This window comes from Oryx dammah, unplaced genomic scaffold (genome assembly GCF_014754425.2).
Source record: "Oryx dammah isolate SB20612 unplaced genomic scaffold, SCBI_Odam_1.1 HiC_scaffold_23, whole genome shotgun sequence".
Taxonomy (NCBI): domain Eukaryota; kingdom Metazoa; phylum Chordata; class Mammalia; order Artiodactyla; family Bovidae; genus Oryx; species Oryx dammah.
In genome coordinates this window covers 65,212,542-65,227,365 of record NW_024070207.1, presented here as the reverse complement: position 1 = coordinate 65,227,365, position 14,824 = coordinate 65,212,542, and the positions used below count along the sequence as shown (strand labels likewise).

Genomic DNA, 14,824 nt, shown 5'->3' with positions numbered 1-14,824 from the left:
GTATCCAACTCTTTGTGACCACATGAATCACAGCAGGCCAGGCCTCCCTGTCCATCACCAACTCCCGGAGTTCACTCAGACTCACGTCCATCGAGTCAGTGATGCCATCCAGCCATCTCATCCTCGGTCGTCCCCTTCTCCTCCTGCCCCCAATCCCTCCCAGCATCAGAGTCTTTTCCAATCAGTCAACTCTTCGCATGAGGTGGCCAAAGTACTGGAGTTTCAGCTTTAGCATAATTCCTTCCAAAGAAATCCCAGGACTGATTTTCCTTCAGAATGGACTGCTTGGATCTCCTTAAAGCCCAAGGGATTCTCAAGAGTCTTCTCCAACACCACAGTTCAAAAGCATCAATTCTTTGGCGCTCAGCCTTCTTCACAGTCCAACTCTCACATCCATACATGACTACTGGAAAAACCATAGCCTTGACTAGACAGACCTTAGTCGGCAAAGTAATGTCTCTGCTTTTGAATATACTATCTAGGTTGGTCATAACTTTTCTTCCAAGGAGTAAGCGTCTTTTAATTTCATGGCTGCACTCACCATCTGCGGTGATTTTTTAGCCCCCCAAAAATAAAGTCTGACACTGTTTCCACTGTTTCCCCATCTATTTCCCATGAAGTGATGGGACCGGATGCCATGATCTTCATTTTCTGAATGTTGAGCTTTAAGCCAACTTTTTCACTCTCCTCTTTCACTTTCATCAAGAGGCTTTTCAGTTCCTCTTCACTTTCTGCCATAAGGGTGGTGTCATCTGCATATCTGAGGTTATTGATATTTCTCCCGGCAATCTTGATCCCAGCTTGTGTTTCTTCCAGTCCAGCATTTCTCATGATGTACTCTGCATATAAGTTAAATAAGCAGGGTGACAATATACAGCCTTGACGTACTCCTTTTCCTATTTGGAACCAGTCTGTTGTTCCATGTCCATTTCTAAGTGTTGCTTCCTGACCTGCATACAGATTTCTGGCTGTGGTTACAAGGCATCAAAGGATAAACTTTGTCAACAGTCAGTTAAATATCTGGGGTTTGAGGTGGGTCTCTTGTAGACAATATATATAGGGGTCTTGTTTTTGTATCAATTCAACCAATCTTTGTCTTTTGGTTGGGGCATTCAACCCATTTACATTTAAGGTGATTATTGATAAGTATGATCCCATTGCCATTTACTTTGTTGTTTTGGGTTCAAGTTTATAAAACTTTTCTGTGTTTCCTGTCTAGAGAAGATCCTTTAGCATTTGTTGAAGAGCTGATTGGTGGTGCTGAATTCTCTGAGCTTTTGCTTGTCTGTAAAGCTTTGGATTTCTCCTTCATATTTGAATGAGATCCTTTCTGGGTACAATAATCTGGGCTGTAGTTTTTCTCTTTCATCACTTTAAATATGTCCTGCCATTCCCTCCTGGCCTAAAGAGTTTCTATTGAAAGATCAGCTGTTGTCCTCATGGGGTCCCCTTGTGTGTTATTTGTTGTTTTTCCCTTGCTGCTTTTAATATTTGTTCTTTGTGGCTGATCTTTGTTAATTTGATTAATATGTGTCTTGGGGTGTTTCTCCTTGCATTTATCCTGTTTAGGACTCTCCGGGTTTCTTGGACTTTGGTGGCTATTTCCTTCCCTACTTTAGGGAAGTTTTCAACTGTTATCTCCTCAAGTATTTTCTCATGGCATTTGTTTTTATCTTCTTATTCTGGGACTCCTATGATTTGAATGTTGGGGCATTTGACATTGTCCCAGAGGTCTCTGAGGTTGTCCTCATTTTTTAAAATTCTTTTGTCTTTTTTCTTATCTGCTTCATTTATTTCCACCATTCTATCTTCCACCTCACTTATCCTATCTTCTGCCTCAGTTACTCTGCTGTTGATTCCCTCCAGAGTGCTTTTGATCTGAGATATTACATTATTCATTATTGGTTGACTCTTCTTTATTTCTTCTAGGTCCTTGTTAAACTTCTCTTGCATCTTCTCAATCCTTGTCTCCAGGCTATTTATCTGTAACTCTATTTTGTTTTCAAGTTTTGGGATCATTTTTACTATCATCATTCTGAATTCTTTTTCAGGTAGACTGCCTATCTCCTCCTCTTTGGTATGGTTTGGTGGGCTTTTATCATGTTCCTTTACCTGCTGAATATTTCATTTTGTTTAGATTGCTGTGTTTGGTGTGGCCTTTCTGAATGCTGAAAGTTTTTGGTTCCTCTTTATTGTGAAAGTTCCTCACTGTGGGTGGGATTGGACGAGTGGATTCTCAACATTTCCTGGTTAGGGAAGCTTATGTGGATGTTCTAGTGGGTGGAACTGGATCTCTTCTCTCTGTAGTGCAATGAAGTGTCCAGTAGTGAGTTCTGAGGTGTCTATGGGTTTGGTGTGCCTTTAGGCCACCTGTATTTTTGTGTTAAGGGTTATGTTCCTGCATTGTTGAAGAATTTGCTTGGTTGTCTTGCTCTGAAACTTGTTGGCTCTTGGGTGGAGCTTAGTTTCAGTGTAGGTATGGAGGATTTTCAATGAGCTCTTGTCGATTAATGTTCCTGGAGTCAGGAGTTTTCTGGTGTTCTCAAGTTTTGGATTTAAGCCTCCTGCTTAAATAAGGCTTTCAGTCTTCTTCTTACAGTAGCCTCAAGACTTCTCCGTTCATACAGCACTGATGATACGAACATCTAGGTTAATGGTGAAAAGATTCTCCACAGTGGGGGACACCCAGAGATGTTCACAGAGTTATATGGAGAAGAGAAGAGGGAGGAGGGAGATAGAGGTGACGAGGTGGAGAAGAGGGGGGATCAAAAGGGGAGATAGCAATCTAGCCAGTAATCAATTCCCTATGGGCTCTCCACAGTCTGGAACACTCAGAGAGATTCAAGGAGTTCCATAGAGAAGGGAAGAGGGAGAAAGGAGACAGAAGTGACCAAGAGGAGAGGAAGGGGAGTCAAAAGAAGAGAGACCAATCTAGCCTGTGATCAGTTCCCTAAGTGTCTCCACAGCCCAGAACACCCAAAGAGATTCACAGAGTTAAGTAGAGAAGAGAAGGGGAAGGGAGGAGATAGAGTTGACCTGGGGGAGAAAAAGGAGAGTCAAAAGGGAAGAGAGCAATCAAGCCAGTAATCACACTCTTAAGTAAAAATGGGTACTGAAGACTGGATTCTTAAAGGTACAGACTTGACAAGAAATACCAAAAAGCAAATATTAAAAATCTAGAGCAGAAGTTAGACTCTCAAATATACAATATTTTTTAATTGCAAAATTTATTAAATATACATATATGAAAGTTCCTTTTAAAATATGGTCTTTTTTCTTGCAAAAGTAATAGGTTTTAAAAATGAAAATTAAAGGAGTAATAAATAACTTAAAATTTAAAAAATAAACATTAACAAAATGATAATAGTAAAATATATCTAGGAATTTCTCTGGAGCTGTTGAGGGCAGTGTGGGGTCAGTTCAGTTTCAGATAGTTCCTTGTTCCAGCTTATAGTTTTTCTCAAGTTCTATAGGTCCCTTCCAGTGTAGCCAATGTGAACTACAGGGTTTTAATTGTTGCACCTGTCACTTCCAAAGCGGTTCCCTCTTTTTTGTTTATTTTGGCTTCCTCTGTTTTCAAGTCTCTTCAGTATTTAACTTCCTCCCTAACACAAGGGGGCACACGTGGTCATTTGTTTAAGTGCAATTGTTCAGTTATGCTATGGGGAGGGAAGAACACTGAAACAAATATCATTGGCATATGTGGGGAGTGCTCACAGTGTCTGGGCCACACTTGGTTTGCCCTTGCTCACAACGTGTGTGCTTTCCTGGTCCACACTGTTCAGGCTCCAGGTTGCTCTGCAGGGTAACTGTCTAAAGTGGGCCCTGGGTTCCATGCACTTCCCAGGTCTAAAGCCACTCAGGTTCAGGATGTCAGGTACTCTACAAAGGCACAGACTTGGTTGGGCCTGCATTTTGTGCCCTTCCCAGGTCCAAGCAGTTCAGGCAACCAGATGCTTGGCGAGTGCACACTCCCCAGGTGGGGCAGTGCATTTTATCACTTCCCCTGTCCCAGCCGCTTGGTTTCCTGGGTTCACAGAGAGAGTGCCATTTCAGGTGTGCCATGTGTCTCCTCTGGGGAGCTGATCTCTGGCTGCGACCCTCCTGGTGGATGTCAACTGTCCAGGATCCCAGGAAGACTTGGTTAGGAACTGATAACCTGCTCACAGTTTGGCACAGGATGCCATCTCTGGGGCCGAGTTTGCCTCTTGCCTTCTGGCTCTGGCTGTCACCAGCCTCAGATGACATGATCTTCTACATAGAAAACCCTAAAGACTCCACCAGAAAATTACTAGAGCTAATCAATGAATATAGTAAAGTTGCAGGATATAAAATTAACACAGAGAAATCCCTTGCATTCCTATACAGTAACAATGAGAAAACAGAAAGAGAAATTAAGGAAACAGTTCCATTCACCATTGCAATGGAAAGAATAAAATACTTAGGAATAAATCTACCTTAAGAAACAAACCTGGCATGTTGCAATTCATGGTGTCGCAAAGAGTCGGACACAACTGAGCGACTGAAGTGAACTGAACTGAACTGAAAGAAACAAAAGACCTATATATAGAAAACTATAAAACACTGATGAAAGAAATCACAGATGACACAAATAGATGGAGATCATACCATGTTCATGGATTGAAAGAATCAACTGAGTGAAAATGAGTACACTACCCAAAACAATCTATAGATTCAGTGCAATTCCTATCAAGCTACCAATGGTATTTTTCACAGAACTAGAACAAATAACTTCACAATTTGTATGGAAATACAAAAAAAAAAAAAAACTCAAATAGCCAAAGCAATCTTGAGAAAGAATGGAACGGGAGGAATCAATGTGCCTGACTTCAAGCTATACTGCAAAGCCACAGTCATCAAGACAGTATGGTACTGGCACAAAGACAGAAACATTGATCAATGGAACAAAATAGAAAGCCCAGATATAAATCCACACACCTATGGACACCTTATCTTTGACAAAGGAGGCAAGAATATACAATGGAGAAAAGACAATCTCTTAAACAAATGGTGCTGGGAACACTGGTCAACCACTTGTAAAAGAATGAAACTAGAACACTTTCTAACACCATACACAAAAAATAAACTCAAAATGGATTAAAGGTCTAAATGTAAGACAAGAAACTATAAAACTCCTAGAGGAAAACGTAGGCAAAACACTCTCTGACGTAAATCATAGCAAGATCCTCTATGACCCACCTCCCATAGTAATGGATATAAAAGCAAAAATAAACAAATGGGGCCTAATTAAACTTGAAAACTTTTGCACAATGAAGGAACTATAAGCAAGGTGAAAAGACAGCCTTCAGATTGGGAGAAGATAATAGCAAACGAAGCAACTCACAAAGAATTAATCTCAAAAATATACAAGAAACTCCTGCAGCTCAATTCCAGAAAAATAAGCAACCCAATCAAAAAATGGGCCAAAGAACTACACAGACATTTCTCCAAAGAAGACACACAGATGGCTAACAAACACATGAAAAGATGCTCAACATCACTCATTATCAGAGAAATGCAAATCACAACCACAATGAGGTATCATCTCACACCGGTCAGAATAGCTGCTATCAAGAAGCCTACAAACAATAAATGTTGGAGAGGGTGCAGAGAAAAAGGAACGCTCTTACACTGTTAGTGGGAATGCAAACTAGTCCAGCCACTATGGAGAACAGTGTGGAGATTCCTTAAAAAACTGGAAATAGAGCTGCCATACGACCAGGCAATCCCATTGCTGGGCATACACACTGAGGAAACCAGAATTGAAAAAGACACATGTACCCCAATGCTCATCACAGCACTGTTTACAATAGCCAGGACATGGAAGCAACCTAGATGTCCATCAGCAGATGAATGGATAAGGAAGCTGTGGTACATATACACAATGGAATATTACTCAGTCATTAAAAAGAATACATTTGAATCAATTCTAATGAGGTGGGTGAAACTGGAGCCTATTATACAGAGTGAAGTAAGTCAGAAAGAAAAACACCAATACAGTATACTAACGCATACATGTGGAATTTAGAAAGATGGTAATGATGACCCTATATGTGAGACAACAAAAGAGACACAGATGTATAGAACAGTCTTTTGTAATCTGTGGGGTAAGGCGAGGGTGGGGTGATTTGAGAGAATAGCATTGAAACATGTATATTATCACATGTTAAATTGATTGCCAGTCCAGGTTCGAAACATGAGACAGGGTCCTCAGGGCTGGTGCACTGGGATGACCCTGAGGGATGGGATGGGGAGGGAGGTGAGAGGAAGGGTCAGGGCAGGGAACACATGTACACCTATGGCTGATTCATGTGAATGTTCAGCAAAAACCACAATATTATAATAAATTAGCCTCCAATTAAAATAAACAAATAAAAGAAAAAATATCTGGGGTTAATTATATCAAAAGGGACAAAAGCCATGGGCCCCAAAAGAATTCAACCTATACTAAATCATCCCCTACCTGTGACTTTAAGATAGTTGGGAGGATTTTTAGGCACCACAGGTTATTGCCACATTTGGATTCTAGGCTATGGGGTACTTATTCTGCCTTTATATAAGCTTATGACTGAAATTCAGCTGGCCCAGTCTGATAAGCTAGCCTGTGACTCAAATAGCTTTTTAGGTTCTTCAAACTGCTCTCTTCCAAGCTTTTGCTTTGAGCTGCCCACAGGATCTGAGTTTAATCTGTTTTCTGAAAGAAAAGGGATGGCTTTGGTGGTGATGACCCAGCTCTGAGGGCCTCACCAACTATCTGTTGCTTATCTAAGCAAAGATTTAGATACCATAGCTCAAGCCTGGCTACATTATTTAAGGGTAACTGCTGCTATTGTTTTGTTAGTTCCTGAAGCTCTTAAGCTTACTAATAGATGAAATCTTACTTTACTAACTTCCCATGAGGTTAGTTAAGTCGCTCAGTCGTGTCTGACTCTTTGCGACCCCATGGACTGGGACCCACCAGGCTCCTCTGTCCATGGGATTCTCAAGGCAAGAATACTGGAGTGGGTTGCCATTTCCTTCTCCAGGGTATCTTCCCGACACAGGATCAAACCCAAGTGTCCCACATTAGAGGCAGATGCTTTAACCTCTGAGCCACCAGGGAAGCCCTACCATGAGGTAAGTGGAATCTTAAATTCCAAAGTTAATATTTGGATGCCAGACTGTCAGCTTCTTAAATGTTAATCACTATTTTTGGAAGGACCAATAATGAAACTTAAAGTTTCTGGAAATCTAAATCCTGTTACTTTCGTTCCCAAGAAGGAAAATGAAACACCTGGTCATTATTGTACCCAATTGCTAACTTTAAATTATGCAAGTGGAGATTTAATGGATAATCCATGAGAAAATTTGGACATGGAAATATTTACAGATGGAAATTCTTTTGTTCAGGATGGAAAATGTAGAGCCAATTATTCTGTGGTCACAGCTGAACAGGTATTAGAAGCTAAGTCTCTCGCCCCAACCCTTGGACAAGTGCCCAGTTAGCAGGGCTTGTGGCTTTAACCTGATACCTAGACTTACGCAAAGGACAACAGGTAAATGTTTATACTGATCCCAAGTATGCTTATTTGACTTTACATGCTCATGCTGCAATATGGAAAGAAATACAATTTAATACAACAACAGGAGAACCTATTAAACATTCAAAGAGGTTAAGAGACTTTTAACTGAAATGTATTGTCCTAAAGAAGTAGCTGCTATGCATTGCAAAGGGCACATCAAGAATGGGAGTAAAGTAACTGAGGGAAATCAATTGACTAACTCCTAAGCCAGAAAATCAGCATTTTATGAATGCCCTTCATGGCAAACACCTTTGATCTGGGCAGGTCCTGCTGAACACAATATACTGAGGAAGAATTAGGAAGATATGACAAAAAGAGGAGCAAAGATTAGTGATAAAGGACGGTTACAAACAGGATGGGCAACTGATGATTCCTGAAAATGCTCAATGGAAAATTCTCAAAGGTTTACAGCAGAGTTTTCAGCTAGGCGTTGAGAGCACTTATCAGATGGCTTCTCGTTATTTGAAGGTAAAACTGTAATGAAAGCTTTAAAGAATATTATTAACCCTTGTGAGGTTTGCCAGAAAAACAGCCCCAAAACTGAAAAGTTATGAAATCTGGGTTACACTGAAGTGGAAAATATCCTGGAGACAACTGGGAAATTGATTTTACTCATATACCAAAAGCAAATAAATTTTCGTGCTTAGAGGCTTGTGTAGATACTTTTGCTGGGTGTATTGAGGCCTTTCTTTGTTGTACTGAACAAGCTAAAGAAGTTTCAAAAGTTTTAATTCATGAAATAATACCCAGGTTTGGCTCTGTCTTCAAAGTTGTTATGACTCAAGTGGTGTCAAGAGCTCTAGGAATAGAATATTACTTTTATTACTCCTGGAGACCCCAATCCTCAGGAAAAGTTGAAATAGCTAATGATATTATTGAAAGACACTTATGAGCTCAAAAGACACAAGTCAATTGGTTTAAAGTTTTACCCACAACTTTAATGAGGGCTAAAACTGCCCCAAGAAAAAAAGAGGCTATCTCCTTTTGAATGTCTCTATGGCAGGCCATTTTTGTGCACAGATATTGTCATAGATCCTGAAGACTTAGAGTTAACTAACTACATGACTCAGCTTTCAGTCTTTCAACAGACATTGCAAGAACTTTGGGAGGTGACTCTTGACCTAGCCTGAGACAGAAAAGCTGTTGTTTGAGCCAGGAACCGAGGTCCTGATAAAGACATTGGGATCTGGGAGGCAGTCTCATAAGCCCCTCTGGGAAGGCTCCTACTAAGTTATCCTTTCTTCTCCTACAACTGTCAAAGTGCCAGATATTGATTCATGAGTGCCACACTCTAGTTAAAAGGTGGCATCCTGACCAGAACTAGGAAAAAGCACTTTTTTAAAAAATATAAATTTATTTAATTTAATTAGAGGTTAATTACTTTACAATATTATATTGGTTTTGCCATACATCAACACGAATCCACCACAGGTATACACGTGTTCCCCATCCTGAAGCCCCCTCCCTCCTCCCTCCCAGTACCATCCCTCTGGGTTGTCCCAGTGCACCAGCCCCAAGCATCCAGTATCATGCATCGAACCTGGACTGGTGATTCATTTCATATATGATATGCTTCAGTTACTTTTTATTTTTCAGATGAGCTTGACAGCCTATGTGAGCTTAATTCTGCTGACTTCTGAAATTCTGTGTCTGCTGTCTGATCCTCAAGACAATGCCTTCCTGTCCTGGGCCCATTCCTACATCACATTCCACAATCAGTCTAATGGCTGGGTCTGTGGAGCACTCCCTTCTTCATTGGCTGAAGGATTCCCATGGTGGGTGTCTCCACTTCAAGGGAAGGATTTTCTCCAAGTCTTCAACTACCTTCACCAACAACAATCACATGTGATGCCTCTTCTTAATTTGATTACATCTAACAATCCTAAAATTGGCTGGTGTGACACTTTGTACCTTAACTATGGACATAATGTGTCTTTTAACTTTGATTATACATTACCTTGGTTTAATGACTATTTTGCTATATATGAGAAGGAAAATAAATCAAAATCTAGTGGCTTCCTGCCTGATCTTTATCAGGTGCAGAATGAGGTTATATGGCTAACTTCTGAAAAAGGGTGCCTGATATCTAAAGCTCCCATATGCTATAAGCAAACAGAGCCATCCCCAGAAGTTAGTTGACAACTTAACTATAGTGACTGGAAACAGTTGGGATTTTTGCTTCAAGAAATGTGTAATATAATCATTCTTGTATTTGCCAATCCCAGTTCAGGTCCTCCTTTTGTCTGGCCAGGCACTGATTGGAACTGGATCCCTCAGCCATGCTGGCTTGCTCCAAATGGGACATGACTGGATATGTGGTTCCTACCTATAGGTGTGGCTTCCCCCTGGCTGCTGCTGCTGCTAAGTCGCTTCAGTCATGTCCAACTCTGTGCAACCCCATAGACGGCAGCCCACCAGGCTCCCCCATCCCTGGGATTCTCCAACCAAGAACACTGGAGTGGGTTGCCATTTCCTTCTCCAATGCATGAAAGTGAAAAGTGAAAGTGAAGTCGCTCAGTCATGTCCGACTCCTAGCGACCCCATGGACTGCAGCCTACCAGGCTCCTCTGCCCATGGGATTTTCCAGGCAAGAGTAGTGGAGTGGGTTGCCATTGCCCCTGGATAGATAGGGAGATATATCCTAGGTCTAGCTTTTACTCATGGCTTCATATTTTCAGAGCTTCCAGAAAAGCATGCTAAATTTACCCCACCTTAAAACTCCTTGGATAAGGTTTGTATTTAACTGGTATAATTATTTGGCTATAATATCCATTCCCTCTGGGAAGTACAAATGTCATGCTACGAGTTGATGCTCTGACTAACTTTACTCAACCAGCTTTGCAAAATTCTCTAAAAGCTACTTCAGCCTTTAATGCAGAACAAATACAGATTAGAAAGGTGGTTTCACAAAACTGATTGGCTTTAGATATTCTAGCCACTGCACAAGAAGGAACTTGTGCCATTATTTATACCCAATATTATACATAGATACCAGATGTAAGCACTAATGTTACTCACTGTAAATATGTGGACAAGATAATTTAGGCTATGGATACTCCTGAGGCTCCATATGCCTCACTTTGCAAAGCATTAACTAGCTTGCCATGGTGAAAGACTATCTTAATTGTAATAATTCTGATTGTTCTGTTTTTTGCTGTTTGCTCCCTGCATCTGTAGCTGTGTAGCTAGTTTTGTTTCTAACCACTGGAAGGATTTTAAGTTACAAATTGTTGTTCAAGCTCCTACAATTACCACAGCCTCCTTCAACTATTACTTGGGTCCCTTGATCAGAGACCCTCAATATGAGGGTAAGCAGAATATGTTCCCTCAACAATTTAGGGTCTGTGCCCCTCAGCAGCTACAGAATGAGAACTCTGTCCCTTTCGCTGGCAACAAAATTCTCCTAAAAGAAAAAGGGGAGAATGAGAGTTAATTGTCAGGCAGGTTTTGATAGGTAGGCCAGGATCCCCAAGGAGGAGGACACAGCCAGCAAAAGGCAAATGGCAAGCAGCAAACATTTATTTTCCCCAACATTCCTTCACTCTGCAGGTTTTTTTTAAAAAAAATCCTGTGTTGCTATGACGACTATCTGAAACTAACTTTTTCAAACCCTGAGTGGCTAATTGCTCAGAGAAACAGTATATCTTGTTCATGGAAATGTTTTTATTAAGCTATATTAAGGAAACAATGTATATTGCTTGGGGGCCTGTTTTTCTTCAAAAACTTATGTCAGTCGTTTTATGGATACAATATATCTTGCCCAGAGATCCCTCATTTGGAGATGACTCCCCTCATGCTGATTTTACCTCAGGATGTTGTGGGAGAGGAGCCTGGTTAAATTTTCACAGCCTTGAGGTGTTCTTTTATCTATTCTCAGCAGTTAGCAAAAAACTACATAATGCCTTGCCGGAACCAGTGAGGGGCGGCTACTCTCCTGCCACCTTCCAGTGCTTCTTGCCAGAAGCTTTCTCTATCCCTGTTCCTTTAATAAAACTTTGCTACACAAAAGCTCTGAGCGATCGGCACCTTGCTTTGGTCCTGGAGTGAAATTTTATCCTTCAGAGACCAAGAATTTGGTACCGTTCATGACTCATGACTGTAAGCTTTCAAGTTGCTCTGTGGCAAGTGGGATCTTCCCAGACCAGGGATAAAAACTATGTCTCCTGCATTGGGAGGTAGACTCTTTATAGCTGAGCCACCAGGGCAGCACCTGACATTCTTATTTTTAAAGGTTTTATGTTATTTTATATGTTTATTCATTTTCAAATTACTTTCCCATTGACGTTATCACAAAAAATTGAGCTGTGTTATACACAGCTCCTTGTTGGTTATCTATTTTTAACATAGACTTGTGTCAGTCCCAAGCTCACAATCTATCCCTCTCCCACACCGCCCTTCTTCTGGGTAACCATAAGTTCTTTCTTTAAGACTGTGAGTCTGTTTTTATTTTGTAGATAAGTTCATTTGTATCATTTTTAAAGATTCCACAGATAAGTGATATCATATAATGTTTGTCTTTCTCTGGCTAACTTCCTTCCCTTAGTATAATTTCCAGGTCCCTTCATGTTGCTGCAAATGGCATTACTTTATTCTTTTTAATAGCTCAGTAATGCTCTATTCATAGTTTTTCTTCCAAGGAGCAAACATCTTTTAATTTCAAAAGCTATGACAAACGTAGACAGCATATTAAAAAGCAGAGATATTACTTTGCCAACAAAGGTCTGTCTAGTCAAAGCTGTGGTTTTTCCAGTAGTCATGTATGGATGTGAGTTGGACCATAAAGAAAGCTGAGCACCAAAGAATTGATGCTTTTGAACTGTGGTGTTGGAGAAGACTCTTGAGAGTCCCTTGGACCAGTCAATCCTAAAGGAAATCAGTCCTGAATATTCACTGGAAGGACTGATGGTGAAGCTGAAGCTCCAATACTTTGGCCACCTGATACAAAGAACTGACTCATTCGTAAAAACCCTGATGCTGGGAAAGATTGAAGGCAGGAGGAGAAGGGGACAACAGAGGATTAGATGGTTGGAGGGCATCACCGACTCTATGGACATGAATTTGAGCAAGTTCTAGGAGCTAGTGATGGACACAGAAGCCTGGCATGCTAGAGTCCATTGGGTCACAAAGAATCAGACATGACTGAACAACTGAACTGAACTGAATATTCCTTTGTATATATGTGCCACCTCTTCTTTATATATTATTCTGTTGATGAACATTTAGGTTGCTTCCCTTCCTGGCTATTGTTAATAGTGTTATAATAAACACTATGTGGTTCATGTTTCTTCTGTAATGGTTTTCTCATGGTATATGACCAGTACTGGGATTCCTGGGTTATATGGTAGTTCTATTTTTAGTTTTAAAGAATTTCTATACTGTTCTTCATAGTGGCTTTACCAATTTATACTCCTTTCAATGAGGTAGGAAGCTTCCCTTTTCTCCATACCCTCTCTAGCATTTATTGTTTGTAAAATTTTTGATGATGGCCATTCTCACTGGTGGGAAGTGATACCTCATTGTAATTTTGATTTGTTTTTCTCTAATAATTAGTGATGTTGAGTATTTTTCATGTGTTTGTTGGCCATTCCTATGTCTATTTTGGACACATATGTATTTAGGTCTTCTACCCATTTTTTGATTGGCTTTTAAAAAACATTGAGTTGCATAACCCATATATTTTGGAGATTAATCCCTTTTCAGTTGCTTCATTTGCAAATATTTTCTCCCATTCTGAGAGTTGTCTTTTCATCTTATTTATGATTTCCTTTGCTGTACAAAAGATTTAAGTATAATTAGGCCCCACTTGTTTATATTTGTTTCTATTTTCATTATCCTTGGAGGTGGGTCAAGAAAGATCTTACTGATTTATGTCAAAGAGTTTTCTGTTTATCTTCTCCTATAAGAGTTTTATAGAGTTTGGCCTTATATTTAGGTCTTTAATCCAGTTTGAGTTTACTTTTGTATATGCTGTTAGGAAGTGTAGTTTCATTCTTTTACATATAGCTGCCCAATTTTCCTAGCAATGCTTATTGAAAAGACTTTCTTTATTCCATTATATACTCTTACACCCTTCATCATCTATTTGATGACCATAGATGTGTGAGTTTATTTCTGAGTTTTCTATCCAATTCCATTGATCTATAATTCTGTTTTTGTGCCCGTATCATACTGTTTTGATCTTCATGATATATTTCCTTATACTAACTTTGGGTTGTCTTTGTTCTTCTTTCTCTGGTTGCTTTAGTTGTTAGACAGCATGCCTAACCGAGATTTTTTCTTTTTCTTGAGGTAGGATTGTAGAACTGCTTTTGCTGCATCCCATAGGTTTTGGGTCATCATGTTTACATTGTCATCTGTTTCTAGGTGTTTTTTTTATTTTCTCTTTGAGTTCTTCAGTTATCACTTGGTTATTTATAAGCATATTGTTTAGCTTCTCTGTATTTTTTTTTACAGTTTATTCCTGTTATTGATTTATAATCTCATATCATTTTGTTTGGAAAAGATGCTTGAAATGATTTCAGTTTACTTAAATTTACTGAAGCTTGATTTGTGACCCAAGATTTGATCTATACTGGAGAATATCTTATGTTCTCTGACATTTGAGAAGAAAGTGTATTCTGTTGCTTTGAGATGGAGTATCCTATCAGTTAAACGTATCTGATCTAATGTGTCATTAGGCTTGTGTTACCTTATTAATTTTCTGTCTGGATGATCTGTCCATCTGTCCTTCTACTAACTTTGGAGTTTTTGTTCTTTTTCTAGTGGGTTTAGGTATAGGGTTAGTTTGTTTAATTTTTGTTTCTCTTTTTTTTTTTTTTTTAGGTAGGCTTGTATTTCTATAAACTTCCCTCTTAGAACCGCTTTTCCTCCATCCTATATGTTTTGAGTTATGTTTACATTGTCATTTGTTTCTAGGTATATTTTTATTTTATTTTTATTTCTTCAGTGACCTGTTTGTTATTCAGAAGTGTATTGTTTAGCCTCCATGTTGTTTTTACTTCTTTAAGTTTCTTTCTTATTTTGTGTGCAGGCTCAGAAACTCAGTCAAGTCCAACTCCTTGTGAGCCCATGGACTGTAGCCCATCAGACTTTCCTGTCCATGGGATTTCCCAGGCAAGAATACAGGAGCAGGATGCCATTTACTACCCCCAAGGGATCTTCTAGACCCATGGATCAAACGTGCATTTCCTGTGTCTCCAAATTGGCAGGCAGATTATTTACCACTGACCCTCCTTGGGTAT

At 39.8% G+C, this 14,824-nt stretch overlaps 1 long non-coding RNA gene across 1 annotated transcript in view; it reads left to right on the top strand.

The window, feature by feature from the left end:
* Positions 1-3,381: 3,381 nt before the first annotated feature.
* LOC120881918 overlaps positions 3,382-14,824 on the top strand; it is a 12,682-nt gene continuing 1,239 nt past the window's right edge. The window contains exons 1-2 of the long non-coding RNA XR_005725359.1: positions 3,382-3,473; positions 10,076-10,081. This is a non-coding gene — a long non-coding RNA (uncharacterized LOC120881918). The remainder of the gene's footprint in view (positions 3,474-10,075; positions 10,082-14,824) is intronic.